Here is a 27,168-nt window from a genome sequence, read left to right on the forward strand (position 1 = left end):
GAATGCGTGAACGATGTAGTACCGCGAATCAGGAACAGAGGGCGAGCGCTTCCTGTCTGAGGTAAAAATAAATAAATAAAAATTTAACGCGGGAAAGTGGGAGCTCGCTTTCGATGAGGTAGCGTTGTAATTGTAACAGTCTAAAATCGCCACTTCCTTGGTGGATTTCGTTGGCTGATGTGTTAATGTTCGGTTCTCCACAATTTAACCAAAGATGTCCGGAGAGGAAAACGATCTTCAGGATTAGATTCTCACTCTTGAGTCCTTCGGCACGACTCGGCCAGGGCCACCGAATCTGCAAAAAATTATTTCGTCCCAAGTACCAAATTTGGCGCGACCCGCCCTCGAATTGTGTTGCATCTCCTCAGGACATTTATTTCCCCCCCCGATTGAGTTGGAAACACGTGGTGAACCTCTCGAAGTCCACATCAGCCCACGTTGAAGGTCAGTCAGCTCAAGTTACCTCATGAGGTCCTCATTAAAACGGAGTTTCATTACTGTGTGGTCACTCCATGTACTGTCTCAATACATTTGGTCATGCAGTACGTATGACGCAGTGATTATAATTGTAATTCATTGAGTGTGGGACTAACTCGCTTGAACGAGGCGAATTTTGTTTATATCCAGGAAACTCTCAGATCGTCCTCAATCTGAGAGTTTGGGGACAATCTCCATTCCTCTCCATTTAAAGACTCTGTTCCTCACTCTCCATGCACTGCCCTCACTCCCCCACACCCCCAGGAATACCTCTGGCTATGGCTTCCCCTCCACTCCCTCCTCATGTTTATATGTGTACTGTACCGTCCACCTAACAGTGATGACTCCATCTACACCTCACTATCCGGAAACATGGACCAACTTCTATCTTCTCATCCAAACTCTCTCTTCCTCTTATGTGGTGACTTCAATTGTCACCATGCCAGTTGGCTCGGTGTGGGTACCTCTCTCACCTCCCATGGAACTTCAACAAAAGCTTTCTGCGACTCATTGGGACTGACTCAATCGGTCAACTTCCCGACCCGGATCTCAACCAACGGTACTCCGTCTCTTCTGGATCTGATTTTGACAAATTTCCCTGACAATATCTGCTGCTCTTCCCCTGCTCAAATCGATTCTTCTGACCATGTCCTTGTCAAAGTGGACATCTCTCTGGCTGTTATTGGAGAACTACCTCAGCACCGTCGAGTCTGGCATTTCACTCAAGCCGACTGGTAGGGTCTCCAAGCAGCCATCAAACTTCCAGACTGGTCTCCCATCGCTACTTTCTCCAACATCAACTCACCCTGGGAATTCTTTCACAGAAACTTTCTCTCTCTCTCTCTCTCTCTCTCTCTCTCTCTCTCTCTCTCTCTGTGTCTCTGTGTCTCTGTGTCTCTGTGTCTCTGTGTCTCTCTGTCTCTCTCTCTGTCTCTCTCTCTGTCTCTCTCTCTGTCTCTCTCTCTGTCTCCGTATGTCTCCGTATGTCTCCGTATGTCTCCGTATGTCTCCGTATGTCTCCGTATGTCTCTCTCTCTCTCTCTCTCTCTCTCTCTCTCTCTCTCTCTCTCTCTCTCTCTCTCTCTCTCTCTGTATGTCTCTCTCTCTGTATGTCTCTCTCTCTCTGTATGTCTCTCTCTCTCTGTATGTCTCTCTCTCTCTGTATGTCTCTCTCTCTCTGTATGTCTCTCTCTCTCTGTATGTCTCTCTCTCTCTGTATCTCTCTCTCTCTCTATATGTCTCTCTCTCTCTGTATGTCTCTCTCTCTCTCTCTCTCTCTCTCTCTCTCTCTCTCTCTCTCTCTCTCTCTCTCTCTCTCTCTCTCTCTCTCTCTCTCTCTCTCTCTCTCTGTCTCTCTCTCTGTCTCTCTCTCTGTCTCTCTCTCTGTCTCTCTCTCTCTCTGTCTCTCTCTCTCTCTCTCTCTCTCTCTCTCTCTCTCTCTCTCTCTCTCATGCACAGATTTATCCCCTCTCGTCTTCAGCTGTCATACCCTTCCTCCCGCCCGTGGTTCACTGAAGCTTGTGTCAAGGCAGTTGTCCTGAAACAACTTGCCTTTGCCTCATGGAAAGCAAACCCACCTGAGGGTTATTTCAGTTCCTTCCATAAAGCTCGGAACAAGTGTGTGTCTAGTGTCTACCCTCAGGAGAGCCAGAAAACAACATCTTTATAATCTCAAGTCTGAACCCTCAAACATCTCTCCCTCCTCCAAATCCTGGTAGCGTCTAATCAAATCTGTTTCTGGTGTATGTTCCCCCTCCATCCCCTCCCTTACCTCAAATGGCCGCACTGCTGATAACGCACACGAAAAGGCTGAATGGCTAAACTCGGTGTTTGCATCAAAATCTTGTGTCTGGAACCCATCGCTTTCTGTACCCAACTTACCCAGTCGCACCCGACTGTCCCTGGACTCTGTGTCCTTTTCTTCTGACAAAGTGGAGAGGAGGAGGAGATTGGGACCCTACTCTGTGCAGAGCGTCGTGCTGCCTAAGCAGTCTCCTTGGCTATTGGGCACAATCCTGGACGGGTCGCCACTCCGACACAGTATACCAGCATGCTGGCACTCATTTTGCCGACCTCGGAAGGATGACAGGTCGAGTTAACCCCACCTGGTATTAATTCAACAGCTGAGCGGGATTTGAACTCAGAACCCGAGGATCCAGAGGCCACCACCCTAACCATTAAGCCAACACCAGGCATGAAAGTGCAGAGCTTGCTGTCAAACCTCGACTCAGATTCTGTAACCGGTCCAGATAGCATCAGCCCACGTGTCCTAAAAACCTGCTCCTCTGCTCTTACTCACCCTCTCTCTGTTCTCTTCACCCTCTCATTTGCTCAAGGTCATCTGTCATATGCTTGGAAATCAGCAAACAGTACCACTCTGCATAAAAAGGAGCAAAAACAGATCCCTGCCACAACAGACCAATCGGCCTTCTCCCAGTCATCAGAAAGGTTATGGAATCCATCATCACTTCAGACATTAAATCCTTCTCTTCTCCAATGGCTTGATTTCTGATCATCAATTTGGTTTCAGACAAGGTCACTCTATCCTTGATATTCTGCTTCTGTTCTCCCACCAATGCATGGAGGTACTCGATGCCAGACATGAAATCAGAGCCATATCCCGAGACATCACGTGCTTTTGACATGGTCTGGCACCCTGCCCTGCTCACCAAACTCTCTTCCTATGGTATCCAAGGCCATCTCCACTCATGGCTCGCAGGCTTCCTCTCCTGTCGCAGCCAATGTGTGGCCCGAAATGGAATTCTCTCATCCCCTCTTCCTGTCTCGGCTGGATGGTGTTCTGGGCTGTGTTTTTTTTCTGGTTTTCATCAATGATCTCTCCGACTCTCTGGAAAATCCTCTTTATTTCTTTGTTGATGACTCCACCCTCTGTCATCCCTCAGACCGGCAAGCTGCAGCTTCTTCACTATCTGCAGATCTGGATAAAATGACAAACTGGTCTAACACTTGGAACATGTCTTTCAATCCTGACAAATCTCACACTCTCACTATGTCTCTCCGAAAGGACTGTTTAGAACCCCCCCCTCCTCCCACCCCACCATCTACTTTCTCAACAATCCTCTGGAAGAAGTCCTTACATTCAAGCTTTTGGGTCTCACTATCTGCCATGATCTTTGCTGGGAAAGCCACATTTCCAACCTGGCCTCCAAAGCCAGTCGTCAACTGGGAATCCTCCGTCGTGCAAAGTCTTTTCTCAGCCCACCTGAGCTCCTGACCACATGCAAAGCTTTTGTCCGCAGCCTGATGGAGTACTGTTCTCCTCTCTGGGCTGATGCTCGCTGCTCACCTTCACTCTTTCATTCCTCCTTTTTTCTCACCTTTGGAGTAAACTCCCACACTCTCTTCAATCCCATTCTTTCCTCCAGACCTTCAAAACAGCTGTTCACCACCAACTCTTATCTTCCTTCATCCAAAACCTCGATCTTTTCTACCCCCGTTAATCCACCCCACACCCACCTCCTTCAAATTCCCTGCTTTCATTCCTGAAAGTCCCTGTAATGTCAATCTTCTTTACCCCATGTTCCCCACCCCATCCCTCTCCTTTCCCCAGATCTCCAAATGTCTCTGTTCCCCACTATTTTGTCCTTCCCACTCCCTCCCCTCTTGTCTCATGCCCCCCCCCTTTGCTCTGTGCTGTGTGTTAGCTCTCATACGAGCCTTGACATTGGATACAAAAAAAACAAAAAATCCAAAATCATGACCTTTTCTGCCTTCGTTAAAGGCCCTATCAGACCTTGACGTTTTAGCCAGCGTATGGCAAGGTTTCAAAATGTATGTAAAGCGCTGGCGTACGCTGAACTATTGATGTTTTTTCCCAGTTTTGGACGTATTCATAACGAGTTGGACGTATGCATAACGTATTAGTAACGTACACAGTACGTTTCAATAACATATCAACGAATGCTGAGCGTGCTGTCGGCGTTCACAACCTATGCCCAACGATATTCTAACTTATGCATAGCGCACGGCAGCGTATCGCCGACGATCACGTGGTGTAGCCTATTAAAAGTCTGCGGCTCGACGATTCAAATCATAACCGCACTAGGCATTGAAGTGTGAAGCCGCTGTCACACCTTGATGTTTTAGCCAGCGTATGCTGACGTATGAAAAATTTGCCGAATACGCTGGCACACGTCAAATATGTTATGGGTAAGTTTTGTATACGTTAACAGCATGCTGAAGCATGCTGGCATACATCGTAGTACACCGAGTACGTCGACAAATTTTCAGCATGTTGAAAATTTTTCGACGTATGCCAGCGTATGACGCACACGTTCCGCATACGCTGGCCATAAGTTGTAGGCACGTTACGCGATCGTTGACACACGTCGACACACGTTACTTGTAAGTTACTCATAAGTCGAAACACGTCGAGGTAAAGGCCCGGTCACACCTTGACGTTTTAGCCAGCGATGGCAACGTATTAAAATGTATGTAAAATGCTGGCTTACGTTGAACTTTTGATGTTTTTTTTTTTTAAGATTCGGACGTATTCATAACGAGTTGGTCGTATGCATAACATATTAGTAATGGACACAGAACGTTTCGTTGTGTTATAGATAACTTATACCAACGAATGCTGAACCTGTTGTCGGCCTACACAACCTATGCCCAACGATAGTCTAACTTCGGCATAGCGCGTTGCACGCATCGCCGACAATGTCGTGACGTAGCCTATTAAAAGGCTGACGCACAACGATTCGAATCATAACTGCCGTAGAAATGGAAGTGACAACATCGCGGTCACACCTTGGCGATCTTGCCAGCGTATGCCGACGTAACAAAAAGTGTCTAAAACGTTGGGGCACGTCAAATACGGTATAAGTAAGTTTGGTATACGTGAGTAGAACGCTAAAGTACGCTATCATACGTCATAGTAAGTAGAGTACGTCAAGAAATTTTAAACATGTTCAAAATTTTACGACGTACTCGGCGTATGACACACATTCCGCATGCGATGGGGATAAGTTTTACACACGATATGTGGACGCTTACACACGTCCACAAAGGCTACTTATAAGCTACTCATAAGTCGAAACACGTCGCGGTAATGTCTTTTTTACGCGAAACTTATTTCTAACTTATGTTTGACGTGCTTCGAACCAATTTTTTACGTAGTCCCAACACACATCGACGTATGTAGACGTATTCCAATGACGTCTTCCGGTCGACAAAAAAAAAAAAAAATGAATGTGTTTCTAGCTTACAACTGCCAGATAAAGACGTGTTCCCAGCGGTTTTGGGAATTGGTATATAAAAATGCTGCTCATAAAAGGGGAACCCCACAACGTTTTCGAGTCCTTTTTGAGTTGATGTCCATGTCAGCAGTAACAGTATTAGTATTAGTATTAGTATTAGTATTAGTAGTAGTTTGTTCATGTTGGCAGTAGTAGGTGAGTGTGAGGGGGAGGGTGTGGGTTATGATGGATCCTCCTTGCGTCCGCGTGTCCACGGGTAGGTTCATAGGCTGCCACTCAACGATTTAAATGGCTGCATCTCCACTATTGAAAGTAGACGCTTGCGCTCAACAATTGGATTTTTTTTACACTCAACGACTTTTAAACGGTACCACTCAGCTATTTTCATTGTTTACAATGAACGATTTAAATTGCTGTCACTCGCCTTTGTTTTTTGACGCTGGCGCTTGGAAATTTTAATCGTTTCTATTGAACGTGTTAAAACGCTCAAACTCGACTATTTTAAATAGACGCTGCCGATGGACAATTGGAATCATATCCGAGCTAGACATCGAAGTGTGAACATCCTCGTCATGCCGAAGAAAAGTTTGAAGAATGCTGCAAATAAGTGTCCTGGCCGTGGCCGTGGACGCTGACGCAAGGACGATCCATTATACCGACGTCTTTCAGCCTATGAGTAACTTAAAAGTAACGTCTGTCGATGTGTGGCAACGATCGCGTAACGTGCCAACAACACATTAATCGTAGGTTTGAAATAAGTTTCGGGTACGCTAAACATTACCTCGGCATGTCTCAACTTATGATTAACTTACAAGTAGCATGTGTTGACGTCTGTCAACGATCGCAGACCGTGCATACAACTTGTGGCCAGCGTAGCGGAACGTGTGAGTCATACGCCGGCATACGTCGTGAAATTTCAAGCATGAAAAAATTTGAGGACAACCGAAAAGTACAACGTTTAAAGCCAACGTACAACGACGTATGGCAGTGTTTTTCAGCGTGCTCTCAATGTTATCAAAACTTACCCATAACGTATTCAACGTGTGCCAGCGTTTTAGAAAAAAAAATCAAAAATCGGCATACGTTGGCTAAAACGTCAAGGTGTGACCGGGCCTTAATGTTTAGCATACCCGAAACTTATTTCTAACCTTTGAGTAACGTGCTTTGAACCTATGTGTAACGTATCTCCAATGCATATTGACGTATGAAGATGTATTTGACGTCTTCCGGACGACCACAGAACTTACTGAACGTGTTACTAACTTACAGCTAACTTATAATGGCGTATTGGCAGCATTTTGGGGAATTGGTTTATAAAAATGGGGTTCACACAGGAGGAACCTGTCAGTGTTCCAGACTCCATGGTTTTTTTTTTTCTTCGGCATGACGGTGATGTTGACACTTCGATTTCGAGTGCGGTTATGATTTAAATCGTTGAGCGGCAGCCTATTAATTATATTATATTATAACCGCACTAGAAATCGAAGTGTCAACATCACCGTCATGCCGAAGAAACAAACAAAAAAAAACAATGGAGTCTGGAACACTGATGCTAAACATTACCTCAACGTGTTTCGACTTATGAGTAACTTACAAGTAACGTGTGTCGACGTGTGTCAACGTGTGTCAACGTTCGCGTAACGTGCCTACAACACATTACTCATAGGTTAGAAATAAGTTTCGGGTATGCTAAACATTACCTCGACGTGTTTCGACTAATGAGTAACTTACAATAACGTGTGTCGACGTGTGTCAACAATCGCGTAACGTGCCTACAACTTATGGCCAGCGTATGCGGAACGTGTGAGTCATACGCTGGCATACGTTAAATAATTTCAAGCATGTTAAAATTTGTCGACGAGCTCGGCATACTACGACGTATGCCAGCGTGCTCTTCACGTATACAAAAGTTACCCATAACGTATTCGACGTGTGCCAGCGTCTTAGACAAATTTTTCATACGTCGGCATACGCTGGCTAAATCGTCAAGGTGTGACAGGGCCTTAACCCCCACCTCACCACAATCCATCCTCCTTCCAAATTTCCAGTTTTCCATCCTGAGAGTTTCTTTTTGTATCCATCTTGTCCACCCCATGCATTCTCTTCTGCCCAACCCCCACCACCCCCTATTTCTCCCCATACCTATTGTTTTTCCAAATCTTGGCCTTCAACTCTGCTGCTGGTGTTTCCCCCCTCTCTCAACTGTTCCTCTTGTCTTGTCCTGTTACCTCCTGATCTGTTCAGTGTTCTATATGGTGGCCAGAATGTCTTGTCACCCCTTGTAAAAATTGACATTGCCTTTTATCATATCAGCTGACAACACTGAAGGGTTCTACAAGTTATACCACATTCGTTTGCAGTACTGTTTTCCTGTATTACACATTTTACAGCTTTTGACACAAGCCTTAAGTAGCCAGTGGATCAGTTTGTGCTCCATCACTCAATCTGAAAAGAAAATGTTTTTTGGGGGGTTACATTCACCCATTCTGAAAAAGGGAAAAAGGAAATGAATTTGCACTCTGCACATAAAGGCAATGCCACAATTTTTACAAGGGATAACAAGACATTGTGGTCACCTTGTAGTTACTATCTCTTCCACGAGCCTCGACTATGTACATCAAAAAGATGTCAATTATACTCAGATCATAACATATTAATTACACATCACACTGAGTTCATTGCAAACAAAAGTTTGTGAAATTTTATCCTCGTCATCCTTCCATTTGGTGTTCCCATCTGATCATCGAATCACTTGTGCATAATTTGGTGATCTTTCAGTTTTGAATGCTGCATTCTGCATTGATCATTGCCATCTTTGTGTGATTGTAGAGTGTTACACCTAAATATGCTTAACAGATAGCAATACAGGTCCATTGTGACCCGGGGAGAAGATATCAGGGATTGTCTATTATCTGTGTTGATTTGTAAATGTCGTCATCTCATGCCATTATTACCTCCGCCACCGAAGATGAAGGAGGTTATATTTTCACCCCTTTCTGTCTGTTTGTTTGTGTGTCTGTTTGTCTGTGTACAGGATATCTCATAGTTGTGGACGGATCTGGATTAAATTTTGTGGACAGGATGGGTGTGTGACAAGACAGAATTGTTTCAATGTTGGTGAAGATCCGAATCCCGATCTGGACATGAGAATTGTTTAATTTTAAAGTGATTCTTCACCATTGAGAGATCGGGCCAAAAACGATATATAGCATGATATTTAAGAAATGTATTGGGCCCGATATATTCTCGTGGATCAGGCATTGTGTGGCGGAGGTACGCGCTCTCCCGAGTGCCCTTCTCGTTGTTCATGTAAATGTTACATTCGGCCTGATCTGGAAAATCCTTTAATTAGCTGACATACTGCAAAGCATTATTTGTTTTGAGCAGATTGTGTGAAAAAACAGAATTCTGTGCTCATGGTTGGTGAACAATTCTGTACTTAAACCTAATCTGTTTATAACTTAATCAATGGATGTCTGAGAGATGCTGAATCAAGATTTATCATTGTGCTGATTACTAAGGTGACTTTTTCATGATCACCCACGGCTTGTAGCATGGTATTGTGTACACTGTGGTCCTAAATGAGGTGAAAGCTTAGAAATTGAACCCAATTTTAATAAGATAAACAATCTTAATGTTATATAATGCCCAAGTGTCTGTGCTTTCAGAAAATGTATACTTTGCTATGGGTCCTATGGATATAGTTGCTTACAAAGCATGTTTTTTTATCCAAACACAGGCTATTTTTCCCAATTTTTTAGCTCATTTTTTAGAAATGGGTTACATGTATGATTGTATATGTTGTCCAACATGGTTGAAAATGCATTTTTTTTGTTTGATACATATCATTATACATAACTATAAGGATAGAACAATTCCTCTAAACAGTACATTTCTTATGACCTTCTGCAAATCTTGGCACCATCAAATGTGTAAAATCTCAGATTTTGCAAAATTTGCCCCAGTCATAGTGAAGCTTACAAAATCTTATTCCAGAAATTTGAAATGCATCTGATAGAACATCTTAAATAGCAATTTACTTCCACATAAAGTGATGATTTAAAATGGCAAGTTTCAACATGGATCATTACTACATACCAGTTTTTAGGTTTACTTCCATGATTGGGTTAAAAAATGTTAGGAAGTATGTAACAAATTGCATTTACCAAGCTGCTACAAAATTATTGGTATCTATAAGCTTGATTTTATAACCATAGAATAAGTTTACCAAGATGGCCCTGTGATATAAAAATCAATACCAAAGGCCAGTTTGTGTTCAGTGTACAGAACATCAAAGGTCGTTAGGAAGTACGTAACGTTTTAAAGAAATCTGCACTTTTAATCCTAAGATGTTAATTTGGTTCATCACAGCATGTATTTCTATGGGTAAGTTTATGTGCATATATATTAATGACCTGAATGAACACTGATCAATTTGATCAATTTGTTAATTTCATATAACCTTGACCTCTTTGCTCAAGGTCAAATATTCTCCATATATGTGGTTTCCAATTAGTGTATAATACATATCTAAGCCATCAGACAAATTTTATAATGATATGAGTGGTTCCTTGATACAGATAATTGATAACCAACTTTGACCCTGTCAGAGCAATAGAAAGAGGAAGAATTAAGCTCTGCCCAAATAGATCCTGAATCCCCATGATGTTGGCTAACAAATGATATGCAAAACTTAATCATCCAATGACTTTCATTTTTGGTCCCCCATGTCCTAAATGTGTACATAATACCTTGCTACAAGCCCCACCTATTGTGCTGGAATATCAACGTTTCTTCCATCCTTTTTCCAGAATATATAAAGTGGTGGACCTTCCTCCACACAAACAGGTTTCCACATCAGCGAATAACAGAATAAATGTACAAATACGAGTATATGCCATCACTCACTTTCAGGCATTCGTTTGGAATTGCAGCGGGAGATGGGGTTTTGCAATTGCTTCTGTGTGCGTGTCTGTCTGTCCATCTCTCCAGGCCATAACTTTTTTTTTTACCATTTGAACTTTTGTCATCAACTTTTCAACAAACTTTTATAATGAGAATTTGGAGAAAATAATAACTATAGATAGCCCTTATTAGCCCCACCGCAGCGCGTCAAGCATGAGATGCCCAATTGTTTTTTTTTTTTTAATTGCTTCCTTGTTTCTTTATTTATTTACCATTGAGCTTCATTGTGTCTGTCCATGCCATAACATTTTTACAAATTGAAGTTTTTTTTCATAAAATATTCAACAAACCTTTATTATATTTATGAGAATATGGAGAACACAAATTAATAAAATGAACAATTTCAACTGTCGTTTTCATCAAGTTTAGTTTGAGTACAAGGCAGACATAGACAGGATTTGCATTTTGAGATGCTTTCTGGTTTTGATTGGAGTTTTCTTCTGGCAGGAAAAGATGCATATAACATGAGAGGGCAAACAACTGGTTGTAGTTGGAAAGATCCAGATTCAAAACGTGTAGTTGCCCAGCAGGGAAGGCTTGGTCCATTGTTCCCAACACTGAGTGGCACTGTGCAAGCATCATGTGCTGGATATTCAGTCCCCTTCCAAGTTGAGGGGGGAAGGGGGGTAGATATGTGGGGGGGGAGGGATCCATAATTTATATAAAATAAATGACATTAGTTTGATTAAATGCCTTTTGAGCATGAGCCTTATACTCTGCAAAGTGGGGGGTGGGGGGAATAATTAATACAACATGATCACATGAGTGAAATGAAAAAGGAGATTGTGTTGCGGGGGGGGGGGGGCAACCCTTCTGGCAATCGATGGCATCCCTTCTGAATGAACATTGTGGCAAAGCATCATTTCATTGGCATCAGCGTGTAATGACAACTCCGTGGTTTTGTATCCTCACCGGCTCAGGAATGGGTCTGTTGGGACAGGTGATCTATGGTTCGCATAGTGTATGGATGTCTGCAATAACCGTGTGATTGGACGCCTTTTAGCATCTTCATCTCGCATCTTGACTTCGCGAGCACGCGTGGCGGAGAACATTACATGGCAAGCGACGAGTGCTCTTCATCTTTTTCTGCCCCTTATGCCGGTCCCCTCGCTTCAGCACAATGAAACACACTGTTTGGAAAACTAATCGTTGTTTTATTACGGGCATACATCAGGAAAACTGACGGGCTAAACTCCAATTATACGGTGAACCCTACCAAGTGGGTCATATCCCACTGGCGGGGGAGCCATTTTCTGGCGGGCTCTTTGCAGACATTAACAGATAAATGAACAAAAACAACTGTCAGATGTACATTGCCTTTAGCCCAGGAATTCTCCGGCACTTTGTAATATACCATGCCATAATTAATCGCATATTGAACAGATGTTAAGCATTTTAATCGTGTGTGAAATTCAGCGTGAATCGCAAAACCACAGCATCTTAATGGTGCTTCCCTGCACTCGTGCTGCCTTCGTAATGCTTATTTGTTTAGTCTCTTATTTGCTTTCGAGTTTCCTTTCACAACGCTGATGAAATCGTCTTCATAAACGTGCTGCGCTTTCCCAGACAATTTTTGCCTTTCCTGTTTTCCCAGATCACCGCATCACGTCTGCGCATTCGCGCCTAAGCCCAAATACCATTCTTGTTCAATCTTGGGTATAAATAGTACTGTCGAGTGGATCTGAAGTGTCCTCACGCTTTTCCAACAGAGTGGACCATCATGAGAGACAATCTGTCTTCTCATGGCATTTTCCACATGTGGTTGTGTAATGATCATTCTTCAGCTCCCTGTTATGGCAAGATGCTCAACACAGGGAACCATTGACATACCAAATGTTGCAAAGATACTGGTAAATACCTGTTGATGTAATGACACCACCTCAAAAGTCCTCCACACTATGTTGGCCAAAGCTTTGTGTGTCGGCCTCACAAGCCCATATTATCACCTGCAACAGATGTGGGTGATTGTTCCCTTATTACGGTTCACAAAATTAAATCCAAACCACGTAGCATATGGTATTTTTGTGGTTGGGACCCATCACATCCACTGCATATGGGGCTATTTAATATGTCCTCAGAACGAGATACTCCAAAATAGTCCAGGAAACACCAATGTTCTTTTTAAAAATTTCTTCAACATTGTCCTGTGCAAGGAGTGTGCAAACCTACACACTACTAACGACATTTCAACAGATTTGAGACTATATATATATATATATATATGTATATATATATATATATGTATATATATATATATGTATATATATATATATATGTATATATATATATATGTATATATATATATATATATATATATATATATACATATATATATATATATATATATGTATATATATATATATATGTATATATATATATCTCACGTATTTCAAGAAGGAGGAACACAGGGTGACATACAAGAGTGGAGGAAAGTTCACACAGGTGGATTACATCTTAAGTAGGAGATGCAACCTGAAAGAGATTAGTGACTGTAAGGTTGTGGCAGGGGAGAGTGTAGCTCGACAGCATCGATTGGTGGTCTGTAGGATGACTTTAGAGGTGAGGTTGAGGAAGAGAGTGAGGGCTGAACCAAGGACCAGATGGTGGAAGCTGAAGGAGGAAGACTGTTGCGTGAAATTTAGGGAGGAGGTGAGACAAGCGTTGGATGGTGGTAAAGATGGGTGGGATGATTGGGCAACGACAGCAGAAGTTGTGAGGGAGATTGCTCGGAAGGTACTTGGTGTGACATCTGGACAGAGGAAGGAAGATAAGGAGACTTGGTGGTGGAATGAGGAAGTACAGGAAAGTATAAGGAAGAAGGGGTTGGCGAAAAAGAAGTGGGATAGTCAGAGAGATGAAGAAAGTCGGCAGGAGTATAAGGAGTGGCGTCGAAAAGCAAAAGAGAGGTGGCTAAGGCCAAGGAAAAGGCATATGACGAGCTGTATGAGAAGTTGGATACAAAAGAAGGGGAAAAGGATTTATACCGATTGGCAAGACAGAGGGACCGAGCTGGGAAGGATGTGCTGCAGGTTAGGGTGATAAAGGACGCAAATGGGAATGTGCTGACGAGCGAGGAGAGTGTGTTGAGAAGGTGGATGGAGTACTTTGAGGAGCTGATGAATGAAGAAAATGAGAGAGAGAGAAGGTTGGAAGAGGTGGAGATAGTGAATCTGGAAGTGGGGTGGATCAGTAAGGATGAAGTGAGGACTGCTATGAAGAAGATGAAAAGTGGAAAGGCGGTTGGCCCAGATGGTATACCAGTGGAGGCATGGAAGTGCTTAGGAGAGATGGCAGTGGGGTTGTTAACCAGATTGTTTAATAAAGTCTTGGAAAGTGAGAGGATGCCGGAGGAGTGGAGATTAAGTGTACTGGTCCCGATTTTCAAGAATAAGGGTGATGTGCAGAGCTGTGGAAATTACAGAGGGATAAAGTTGTTAAGCCACACCATGAAGTTGTGGGAAAGAGTAGTGGAAGCTCGGTTGAGAGGAGAGGTGATGATCTGTGAGCAGCAATATGGGTTTATGCCAGGAAGGAGCACCACTGATGCGATGTTTGCTTTGAGAATGTTGATGGAGAAGTATAGGGAAGGCCAGAAAGAGTTACATTGTGTGTTTGTGGATTTAGAGAAAGCTTATGATAGGGTGCCAAGAGAGGAGTTGTGGTATTGTATGAGGAAGTCGGGAGTGTTGGAGAAGTATGTGAGGATCGTGCAGGATATGTATGAGGACAGTGTGACAGCGGTGAGGTGTGCGGTAGGAATGACGGACCGGTTTAAGGTTAAAGTGGGATTGCACCAAGGATCGACTCTGAGCCCTTTCCTGTTTGCAATGGTGATGGACAGGTTGACGGACGAGATCAGACTGGAGTCTCCATGGACCATGATGTTCGCGGATGACATCATGATCTGTAGGGAGAGTAGGGAGCAGGCTGAATCGAGCCTTGAGAGGTGGAGGTACGCACTGGAGAGAAGGGGAATGTTAGTCAGTAGGAGTAAGACGGAGTACATGTGCGTAAATGAGAGGGAGGGTGGTGGTATGGTGCAGTTGCAAGGAGTTGAGGTGGGGAAGGTGGATTGGTTTAAATACTTGGGATCAACTGTCCAAAGTAACGGAGAGTGTGGGAGAGAAGTGAAAAAGAGAGTGCAGGCAGGATGGAGTGGGTGGAGAAGAGTTGCAGGAGTGATTTGTGACAGAAGGGTAGCTGCAAGAGTGAAGGGGAAAGTATACAAGACGGTAGTGAGACCAGCTATGTTGTATGGTTTGGAGGCGGTGGTGCTAACAAAAAGACAGTAAGCAGAGCTGGAGGTGGCAGAGTTAAAGATGCTGCGATTCTCGTTGGGAGTGACGAGGATGGATAGGATAAGAAATGAGTGTATTAGAGGGACAGCGCTGGTAGGACGGTTTGGAGACAAAGTGAGAGAGGCGAGATTGAGATGGTTTGGACATGTGCACAGGAGGGAAACAGAGTATATCGGGAGAAGGATGTTGAAGATGGAGCCGCCAGGCAGGAGGAGAAGAGGAAGGCCAAAGAAGAGGTTCATGGATGCGGTGAGGGCGGACATGCGGGTGGTTGGAGTGTCAATGGAAGATGTGGAGGATAGAGCGAAATGGAGACAGTTGGTCCGCTGTGGTGACCCCTAACGGGAGCAAGCCGAAAGAGGAAGAAGATATATATATATATATATATATATATATATACACATATATATATATATATATACACATATATATATATATATATATATATATATATATATATATATATATATATATAATATGAGTATTTGAGGTGTGGCCTTCGAGAGCCAAGCAGAAATTGGTTGAGTGTTATTATTATTATTAAGCCAAGCGCTGGAAGAAAGCCTGTGCTTTATGAATAGCTCCCAATTGTTCCAATTGGCCTGATGGCAGGAAAAGGAGGCAAAGTGTACACCTCCACTCTCATGTTTGCAAACAAAGGGTTTCTTGTAATAAAATGTTTTTATTACAAACATGGCACAACAATAACAATGAAACAATATTCCAATGGCAAGGGCACAAATCCTGTACAAATTTAACAATTAAGATGTACAAAACATGGATCTTATCTTGAAGGCTAAAATTACTGTTGGTATCCTAGTTACATGCGGAGGAAGGTAGGGATGGTGGGGTTCTTTACGAATCATCCATCTATAATTCCAGCAATCTCTGTGTGTCTATTGGGTCACCGAAATAGGTGACCCTTATTGTCAGTAATTCTGTCTGTTTGTTTGTTTGTCATCAGCATAATTGGTAGTAAACGTGGGCGGATTTTGACCAAACTCGGGTGGTAGGTACATCTTCTGACCTAGTGCTTTGGAAATTTTGATGGTTGCTAGGGATGCTTTGGCTCCCTAGCAACAACCAAAAAACCTTCAAAATCTGTACCGTTCACGTGAAATCAATTCCGAAAGCCATTATCCCACGTTAGGGTTATGACATTTGGCACGAATGATCTACAGGTGATGCTCTATCAAATATATTCCGGTTTTTGTGATGTATGGAATACTTTACCCGCAGCGCCCCCTACAATTAGGGTATGTGCGATAATTGGTGAAAATTGAAGGCCCCCTAGCGACCAGTTGAGTGCATCGATATGAATGAAACTTTGCAGGTTCATGGTACTCAATGAGTACTACAACTTTGCCTCAGGACATATTGACCAATTTCGCTTTGGTCAGGGGTCAAAGGTCAATTAGTGCAAAAATCTATAATATGCGAGAGCTGGAGGAGCCTTTGCGCCAAATGCTACTCCTCCTAGGGTTATGGTCATGAAAATTCACACTAATCGTCTGGAATACATTATGCACTAACGATCAAGCCAGATTTTCGATTTAGATCTTTGTTCACCCACAGTGCCCACCCCCTCGAACTTTGGGGATTTCCGATTTGAAACCGCATTTTCGGTACTTTTCATTCAAATGGATACCGAGTAGTTATCAGTCGATGGAACTGGATGATATTTGATATGCATAATCTTAAGGTGATTCCCTATCCGCTATATGACATCCATTTTGCTCCATATCTTGTAGTTTCCATGCTCGGCGACCCATCGCCGCCTACCGGCTTGTCTGTCTGTCTGTCAAGTGGATCTGAAGTGTCTGTCTGTGACCGCTGTTTCTCGACAACCACTGGTCCGATCTAACTGAAACTTGCCAGGTATATTGCTGGGGACCTGAGTATGTGTCTTTTCAAGGTTTGATGTTAATCGGACAAGTGGTTCCCAAGTTATGGCCATTTATTTACCAAACCAATGACAGGACACGGTGCTATGACTTCACGATTGACGTCACAACTCTTCTTCTTCATTTGATATGACGTCACAATTGACGCTGGGGCCCTGTGGATGTGCCTTTTCAAGGTTTGATATTAATCGGACAAGTGGTTCCCAAGTTATGGCCATTTATTTCCCAAACCAATGACAGGACACAGTGCCATGACGTCACAATTGACGTCACAATTCTTCTTTTTTTAATATATATTTTTTTGCACGTACGGGAACACACGTACGGGCCCACACTAGTATATATCAATTTATATATTATTTGTAAAGTATTGCTTTACTTATGCTTATTTGTACATTGTAAAATGAAAATAGTCGGCATATCTTGTAATATTTGTGAGCATGTGGTTCCGAGGACTTTTTAAAAGGCTCTCAGATATGGCATATCTATCTATATATTACTAAAACTCTCATCTTGTATGTATGTATGTTTGTATGTATGTATGCATATATGTATGTATATTCCTGAAATACAGCCAAAACAGTACACGATGGCGCAAACATTTTAGTGCCACATTACTCACCATTTTCCTGCGGTGTGAAGTATCAAGTTTTGTTCAAATCGGGCAATCAAAAATTTATATAAAAATCAATTCCCGATTCAGTCAAGTACTCTTCGGGAGAATTTGATCAATGCAAACAACCTCAGCGGTATAGTTCGCTGAAGCTATCTTTTTTTTCTTGAAATGATTTATTAAAAAATCTTAAACATTAAGTACAGACAAGAACGATTTATTTTTAAGCATAAAATAAACATCGCCATTTTGATCTAATGCTTCCGTATTCATTAATAAATAAAATTGTGTTTGGAAGATTATGCACAATAATTTCTTCGACTTTCTTTTCTCCGTTTTGTTTTTTAACATTGACGTGCAATATCAAATTTTGTTCAAATCGGGCAACGAAAAAAATTATTAAAAAATCAATTCCCAATTCAGTCAAGTACTCTTCTGGATTATTTGATCAATGCAAACAACCTCAGCGGTATAGTTTGCTGGAGCTATGTTTTTTTTCGTTTTTTTTTTTTTAAATGATGTTTTTATCAACCGCTGTCACAACGGAAACCCAACGGGTTCACGGTCGTCTCATATACTTCTAACATCTCCCTGAAAACTCCAACATTGTTCCTAGTTTTTATTTTTTTCCCCTCACACATTGTTCCAAGCTGCAGGCAATTATTTCAGCATGGTTACAGAAACAGTAGAAATGTAAATTGAGGGTATAGCTGGTAAACACATGGCAGAAGAAATTAAATCATAAGAATTAATCTATGATCAGATACTGTGTTGTCTGATCTGATCTCAGGGTGGGAATGGGTATTGATTAACCTGAGATGAAGATTCCCAGGAGCGGTACAGCCTCGCACTCTATCTCTGTCTCACTCACTTTCTCTCTCTGCCTGATTGGATGATCTTGGGTACAAGTAAGAGTGTGGACCCGTTGTTTAAAGAGGTTCTGAACTAAAATCTTTGGAACTTCAATGATAGAACTTCAATAATGCCCATCTGATAGGCAAGATGGTCACTGAGTCAGGCACTCAAGTTGAACAAATTATTCAGATCTCTCTCTCTCTCTCTCTCTCTCTCTCTCTCTCTCTCTCTGTCTCTCTGTCTCTCTGTCTCTCTCTCTCTCTCTCTCTCCCTCTCTCTCTCTCTCTCTCTCTCTCTCTCTGTGTCTCTGTGTCTCTGTGTCTCTGTGTCTCTGTGTCTCTGTGTCTCTGTGTCTCTGTGTCTCTGTGTCTCTGTGTCTCTGTGTCTCTGTGTCTCTGTGTCTCTGTGTCTCTGTGTCTCTGTGTCTCTGTGTCTCTCTGTCTCTCTGTCTCTCTGTCTCTCTGTCTCTCTGTCTCTCTGTCTCTCTGTCTCTCTGTCTCTCTGTCTCTCTGTCTCTCTGTCTCTCTGTCTCTCTGTCTCTCTGTCTCTCTGTCTCTCTGTCTCTCTCTCTCTCTCTCTCTCTCTCTCTCTCTCTCTCTCTCTCTCTCTCTCTCTCTCTCTCTCTCTCTCTCTCTCTCTGTCTCTGTGTGTCTCTCTCTCTCTCTCTCTCTCTCTCTCTCTCTCTCTCTCTCTCTCTCTCTCTCTCTCTCTCTCTCTCTCTCTCTCTCTCTCTCTCTCTCTCTCTCTCTCTCTCTCTGTGTCTCTGTGTGTCTGTGTGTGTCTCTGTGTGTCTCTGTGTGAGTCTCTCTGTCTCTCTCTCTGTCTCTCTCTCTTTTTTTTTTTCTCTCTCTCTCTCTCTCGGTCTCTCTGTCTCTCTGTGTCTCTCTGTGTGTCTCTGTGTGTGTCTCTCTGTGTCTCCGTGTCTCTGTGTGTCTCCGTGTGACTGCGTGTGTCTCTGTGTGTCTCTGTGTGTCTCTGTGTCTCTCTCTCTCTCTCTCTCTCTCTCTCTCTCTCTCTCTCTCTCTCTCTCTCTCTCTCTCTCTCTCTCTCTCTCTCTCTCTCTCTCTCTCTCTCTCTCTCTCTCTCTCTCTCTCTTGCCCCCCTCTCTCTCTCTCTCTTGCCCCCCTCTCTCTCTCTCTCTCGCCCCCCTCTCTCTCTCTCTCTCTTGCCCCCCTCTCTCTCTCTCTCTCCCTCTCTCTGAAAAGCGTCTGGATCACGTAATCCCGCAGTCAAGTGAATACATATACACTCAGGGGATAAACATGATAAAGCAAGTCCAGACACAATAAACCTGCCTTGTCTCTCAGTTGGCTGGTGGAAGTGCATGAAATTGGCCTCAGATATTCTGTAACAATCAACAACGGTCAATCGAGCAAGCCAGGTCTATAAGCCAAATTGGATTTGAGTAAATGACACACGTTTATTGCTGTCGCACAAGAAACATAAAACTGTTGCGAATATTTATATAGAACATGTTTCTGGAGGCATTATCTGGGAGTCATGTGGGCAGGATGGTCGTTGATATTCTGTTCTTGAAAGTTATAGGCTGAGCACAAATATACTTTGCTGAGACATGCTCATTTTACTTTCGAACACTATTTTTCAGTTTGTTCCTCTTCATGCTTTTGAATGTATCGGGTCGAATCAGGCTCGGATATATCAGTCCACACCTGCCAGTGTATAGTGTACACCCCAGGGCTATACCGCCATGCACACACGACCTGACTGTTTCACAGCTGATCGATCTCTTCATCTGTTCTTCAGTGAAATGCGACACCGCTTACTGTGTCGATTCCAAAATGTCTTTCAACCCCACTATATGCAATCTTTTTTTTCTGACGATGATTTATTGCGGAAGTTTAAAGATGTACACAGACATGAGAGATCGCGCATGATCTGAGTACTGTATCTTGGCTGGACCTCCAGAAAGACTCAGTGCCTCTTCAAGCAGGGATATTCTGTTATTGTTGCAACTTTGTTATAAATATGTAATTACAATATCTTCATTAAAAACATGCATTGCTTTCAAACATCTGCCACGGTGGATCAAATAGTGAAATGGATATAGAAAAGGTGAAACAAAATGGTCCACTCATTTGTAATGTTGGACCACAGACAACAAAGCCTAATGATAGGGTAACATTTTAATTATGGATAAAATCAATAGGATGTTGATTGAGGTATGCTAACCACCATGAAAAGCAAGGGGAAGATGACGTTTCAAGCATTAACCCTTCATCAGAGCATAAGAGGTTTGGATAAAGGGTCAACACCCAAAGCATCAGGTTACCCTTGCTTCCCACAACAATGAGCATACCTCAATCAACATCCTGTTGATTTCATCCATTTTCTACCATCTGCTGATGCAGATCAACACGAGTTTTCACAAGCAAGACAAGTTCTTCATCCAAACATTTTAATTTGTTGTGTAGTTAAACAGAAGTGTCATTATATTCCATAATAGTACACAGTGTTACCATTGCATTTAACCATGCAATTACTGCAGGCCAAGTGCACAGCAGTTGTGTAACTTCTCAACATATTGTAATGTGTATCAGTCATGAAATGAATCAGTACTCATCGGGCATTGTTCCAGAATTGCCAATGGTAATATTCCTGATTGAATACCATGGGAAGAACCTTGTTACCACCCAAAAGTAATGGCAGATGCTATGCTAATGGAACCTTCCTACCAAGTCAATGTGCTGCAGAGCAAGCTGGCAACCTCATGCTATTAGTTAATTTAATTAACAGAATCATGGTGACAACAATAACTTTTAAAAACACAAGTGTATTTATTTAATTACTAAACCAGACAGGAGGCACTAATCTCAATGGATGCTTCAACCAACACAGGGCAAAGACAGGCAAGTACTTATTGGATTATCAATAATATACCCCAGCTAAAGCCACAGATCGACACAAACAAAGGGATTTTGTCTGGGATGGTGGGATAGAAAAATAAAAACAAAAAATTCTGCTGCGACAAGGATAAGGGGATCAAGAAAACCCGACTCTGGAGGTGAGGATGATGGCTGCTGGCGAGCCTGTTTGACATCCTTCTCTGGGCTGCCCTTGCACTGCTGATGCTGGCTCTACACAGCTATACTGCTGCCCATCCTGATGTACCAAGCCCACTGTGATCTCTAACTGAAACTGCAGGCTGATTCCACACCCTGAGATTGCCTCCCAGGAATTCTTCTCACTGAATCCAACTGCCCCCTCTCTCAGAATCTGGAATTTACTGAGGCACTGCTGCAGTCTCTATAACCAATTGACTGTCTCTTCAGCTCTGATCATGTACCCTTGGTGCTCTGCCTCTTAAAGACCTTGGGGCAAGTCATGCCTCCCACATCATCATTGCTTCCATGTCCTGGCACATCACATTTTGGGCCTCCCCGGCAATGCTTCACCTCCCAGAGCAATGTGGACTTTCTTTAGCAATGACTACATGGTAATAATAGAAAGGTTGGTGTGGGCATTACTGTATAACAAGGGAGGTTGGGTGAAGGGAACATCGGATCTGTGGCACTAATGGCCACTATGCTGACAAACTTCTTTCATTCATATTTGCCCCATGCATGTGCATTCACAAAGTACATAACCAGGCATGGCATTGTGTACAAGAAACACAAATACAGCAGGTGGGATTTGAGGAGAGGATTTGAGCTTTTTTTTGGTCGAAGAGAGTGGAGAGGCCAAAGAGGGAGGAAATGCAACTGATAACATGATTTGTAAGGGCAGGCAGTAAAAAAAATTGCAGGAAGGGTAAAGTAAATGCTACAACTTTAAATAAGACTGAAGAGCTTGAACTGAAAGTAAATAGCAAGGAATACAAAAAGTTGTATAAAGCAATGCATGGTTTAATGAGTAGAGGATGAGAAGGATGCAAGATGTACAAGTGTGATAGGAAAGAGAAAATAGATTGAGATGTAGCAATCTGGCTAAATACATCATTGTCTGGGAGAAAATAGGTGACGTAAAGGAACAAATTAATGTTGAGTATTATGTGCCAATAGAGATGGTAGGAAGATGAAGAGAGTCTTTTAGGATGCTTCCATCAGGCTTCAGTTGGGAGGGAAAAGCAGGAAGAAGAGTTTGTGAAGAATTCAATGAGGGCATGCTTTGAGGGTTGATTGTTAATTTGGGGGATTTTAATTTGCCAGGGATAGATTAGGTGCTGGAACAGGGAAGCCATAGAGTTGATGAGGAATTTATAGACACAGTCTCGGATTTATTTTCATGCCAGTTTCTAAATCGGCACACGATGGAGAGTGCAGTTTTAGACCTCTTTTTAATTAGTGCATGCCCGTAGGTGCGTGCCCGTGCTTGTAGGTGCGTGGCCGTATGTGCAAACAAAACAAACACAAAAAAAACTTTCAAATCGTGTGCCAGAAACAACAACGACACAGGCCGTTCCTTCACTCTCGCGTTCTCACGACAACCACACTTCCACACACAGAGTTAATTAAAATCAAGTTTATCACCCTGTCTTTGCTTGCCATGACATTCGCTGCCATGAAACTGGCACGGCCCGTGACGTCATCGTCGGCCGGCCGCACACCGGCCTACGCAGCTACGCCTACGCAGCAACGTGTCATGTCATTGGTTGGTAAATAAATGGCCATAACTTGGGAAGCACTTGTCCGATTAATATTGTTACCAATTTCGCCCCCGCCCGGCGTGCGTTCGGCCACGTAACTCGAATCGCGACGCGTCGCCCACCGGAACGGACAATTCAGTCGTGACCCTCCTGGAACTACCGCCAGGAGACAGTCATGGGTGGGGGTTTAACCTCACCACAACCCAGTCCACATTCTACCCGCGCGAAATAGGGTGAATCGCCGAATGTCGATATACCTAAGTACCTGCGTGGGTAGCGTACCGAGGAGTTGTACCACGCCGCAGGTCGACTCCGGACACGAACCGCTTAAGCGGCTCGTTCCGTGCTGCAGGGATAACCGAGCGGAGTTATCGTCGACCTCGACGGTTCCGATTATTTATTGGGTGTCTTCACCCACTACCAATCCCTTACGTGATGCAAGATGGAACTTTCAAACAAAGGAAAGGACGCAACGAAACGGGAAACAGTTCAACAAGCAAGCACTTTATTTCACACACACACACACACACACACACACACACACACACACACACACACACACACACACACACACACACACACACACACACACACACACACACACACACACACACACACACACACACACACACATACACACTGCAAGCACGTATTCACAGCCATATAAAAATGCACATATAACAGTCAAAGCAAGAACAATGCAGAGTTACTACCAAATAAAAGGCAATTATTTACAGCACAGTCACTTATACAGGTTTTACTTTGCAAGACTAGCACTACAAACAAACATACAAAAGCCCAAAAAGAAAAGAAAAGAAGTGACTTCCCTCATGGACCGTCGAGTCCTCCTCTTCTACTACCGTCAGCGCGATCGCGCCTGGTTCTGGCCTCCTCTGCGGCCGGCGAACCCTCTCCGGCACCCCTCGTCCAGACGCGCAGGTCCACCACAGGCTGCACTGCGGCGCCTCCCGTCCGCGTCTCCACCAACAGGCCGCGCCGGGCTACGAGCGCGGGAACGAGAGAGGAGGAAGGGAGCGCTTTGGAGAGCCAGACCCAAGGAGAGAGACCGAGCCTTTTTGGAGAGAGAGCGAGAGAGATAGAGCCTTTTTGGAGATAGACGGCCGGCCAACCTAACCTATCGTGACACCCCACAGGCATTTCATGTTAAAAACTGGTATGGGGTGCCAAAAGGTAGAAAATATCTGTTGTTGAGAATTTGCCCCAGACCAAGCGCAACCAAATCAATTTTCTCAAAAAAATCACGAAATAGAAGCGTCCCTCGCGCGCGCCGTGGCCACACCCACGGTGCTCCACTCAGTTCACTAATCGCTCTTGCGGAGGAAGTAGCCAGTGCGTGTGTGTGCAACATGGCGCTGAACAGTTGAGCTTTCAACACGTCTTTTGCGTTGTTTTGCTTTCATTTTGTGTGAAATCTACGACAATTGCATTGTTAAATTCGGGGCAATGGATGAAATGAAAGCTATAGGAATGATAGGTTTGCAAAAACGCAAGAAAGAGCCAGAACTCACGTCCACATGTCTGTTCTGTTTGAAATCAAAAAAGTGCGAGGAAGTAACACGCCAAGCATCGGACGACGGTAAGAATAGGGTGATCACGGTCCTCGCTGAACGCAATCGCCTCGGAGAGGAATCTGATAGATTGAAGAGGCTGAACGATATTTCAATATGGGAATCGCCGTTGATGTGGCACAGCTCGTGTTACTGTGATTTCACGGCTGAAAGTCGATTGAAGTGTCTCAGATTGAAACCACTGTGCGAAGGAGCTGCAACTGGCGGTGGCGGGGACAGTATGAATTTGGAGGCACGGTCATCGCGTGGAAAACATGAAAAAGTAGACTGGGCAAAATGTATATTTTGCCAAGACGAAAGGAAGGGAAAACTGGGTAAGAAAGTTTGCAAGAGTCAAACTGAATTACATGATATCCGGACAATGCATTTATCCCGTAAGATACTAGAACTTTCTAACGTAGACATGGCGCTGCGGATTCGTCTGGCAGGCAAAGTAGATCTGATTGCTGCTGAAGGCAAATATCATCTCTCATGCTTGATCAAATTTGAGAGAGAAGCAGAGAAACAAAGACTGGATGTTGGACAAGGTGAAGATAAGGAGCTGACGACCCTATGTAACATTCTGAATGACAGGCTTTCACGTGGATATGTATACGATATGGGGGAGGTTTGGAAGCGATTTCAGGATTTATGTGAGGTGAGAGGACAGGAAATACCTCAGAGCTATTTGTCACGAAGGAAAACCTTCACTGACGCGGTGTCTAAGGGACTCGGTAGTAGAGCTGGCTTCACTAGACCCCTCAATCGTACAGCATCTTTGCTCTTGTATCCCAGTGAAAGGAATGAATGTGTCATTTCAACATCTCTGTCAGGAATGCACAGGGATGAAGACTCGGTAGATGATGATGATGATGGTAATGACTTTTCGATGATGGCCAGCAATCCACTGCAGGAAATAGTACATTCTGCTCTCCAATTGCGCAACTATCTCAATAGCCGCCCTGGTCACGAATTAGGATGGCGAGGAATTGACCAAGACCATGTGAATGAGATCATCCCCCAATCGTTGCACATATTTCTCAGAGTCCTTTTCGCCGATGTGATCGAGGATAATACTGAAGCTACTGATACATGTGCAGAGCTCGACCGCTTAGTCTGTGATATCGCACAGGACATCATCTTTCGCCTTTCCCAGGGGCGCAAGCTGACACCCAAACACATTGGATTAGGGATGACAGTACATCAAATGACGCGATCCGAGGCCTTGGTGGATATATTGCATGCAAGTGGTCACTGTATCAGCATCGACACAATCTGGCGCATTGACACGTCCATCGCAAATGATATTATCGACAGTACTTGAGGAAACAATTGACGGCAACAACACTATACATGATACACAGATGGCAGTGTGGCAGCGAGATGACGGAACTGTTTATCACAGAGATGAACCTCGGCATATCGGTCGTACTAAAGCTCTCAGCCAGGAACGAATCGGCAAGATACACATATTAGAATACGCGAAACCTCGTTCTGGTATTTGTCCGTCCCCCACTTTTCCTGATGGTGCTGCCATCAACGTAGCGTCGTGGTTCCAAGAGTCTGGCAATGCAAATAACAGCAAGTCCAACGATTTGGCATGGACATTATCAAGAATATTACATTGTGGTGAGTCACAATCTGTGCCACCATGGGCGACATTTAACAGTCTGGCGACAAACGGGACCCCACCTGTCACCAATGTAGGTATGCTCCCAATTCTGAAGGCACCGGTAGACCATGATGACACAATGACAACTGTGATGACCAAGTTCATGAATATCAGTGAAAAGGTGGGACAGACACACACGGTCATTTTTGCTGACCAACCTCTCTACAGTCGGATGAAAGAACTCGAATGGAATGATCCCACCAAATACAGCAATGTTATATGCCTCCTTGGTCACCTCCACATTCTCTTCAATTACCTCAAAGCTATTAGACAGCATTATGAGAGCGCAGGGCTGGAGGATATCTGGATCGAGGCGGGATTATTCGCTCCTAATACGATACCAAGCGTACTTGGTGGAAAAGCATACTACCGAGGAGTATATGGACATATTTGTACGTACGAAGCATTGTGTCGCATCCGATGGACCAAATTCATGGAGTGGCTCGAGCAAAGTCATGATATCGCAACATTCGCTTCGATTGAGGCTATCAAGACATGCGCTGAGGAAGTTAGGAACAAATGTCGCAGTGCAAATGGTCGTCTCTGCAAATCTGATGCACTGAGCCATGCCATCTGTGCTTTGAGACAAACCATCGAAAGATCAGACGTATAGACGAAATTGGACGAATTTGACCGATGCCGCGCAACTGATCCCAATTTTGAATTCTGGACGAATTACATCAAAATGGTCAGCACACTTTTGGAATTCATCCATGCGAATAGAGAGGGAAATTGGCAGGCGCACCTAAAATCGTTCGCACAGATGTTACCGTGGCTATGTGCGTATGACCACACAAATTATGCGAGATGGTGACCGGTGTATCTCTCCGACATGAAAATGTTGGAGAATACAGCGCCTGATGTATACAGTGCATTTCTCGCTGGGAACTTTGTGGTACAACGCAGCTAATGTCCGTTCAGCTCTGTGCCAGTCGATCAAGCTACAGAATGGATCAACCACATGTGTAAGATATCGAATGGCATAATCGGAATC

At 43.6% G+C, this 27,168-nt stretch overlaps 1 long non-coding RNA gene across 1 annotated transcript in view; it reads left to right on the forward strand.

Moving 5' to 3' along the window:
- Positions 1-22: 22 nt before the first annotated feature.
- The window catches only part of LOC147015363 (uncharacterized), a 267,373-nt gene continuing 240,227 nt past the window's right edge, over positions 23-27,168 (forward strand). The window contains exon 1 of the long non-coding RNA XR_015050300.1: positions 23-444. This is a non-coding gene — a long non-coding RNA (uncharacterized LOC147015363). The remainder of the gene's footprint in view (positions 445-27,168) is intronic.

The sequence above is a fragment of the Eptatretus burgeri genome, chromosome 12 (assembly GCF_056783735.1).
Source record: "Eptatretus burgeri isolate ZD-2024b chromosome 12, Ebu_testis_v1, whole genome shotgun sequence".
Classification (NCBI taxonomy): domain Eukaryota; kingdom Metazoa; phylum Chordata; class Myxini; order Myxiniformes; family Myxinidae; genus Eptatretus; species Eptatretus burgeri.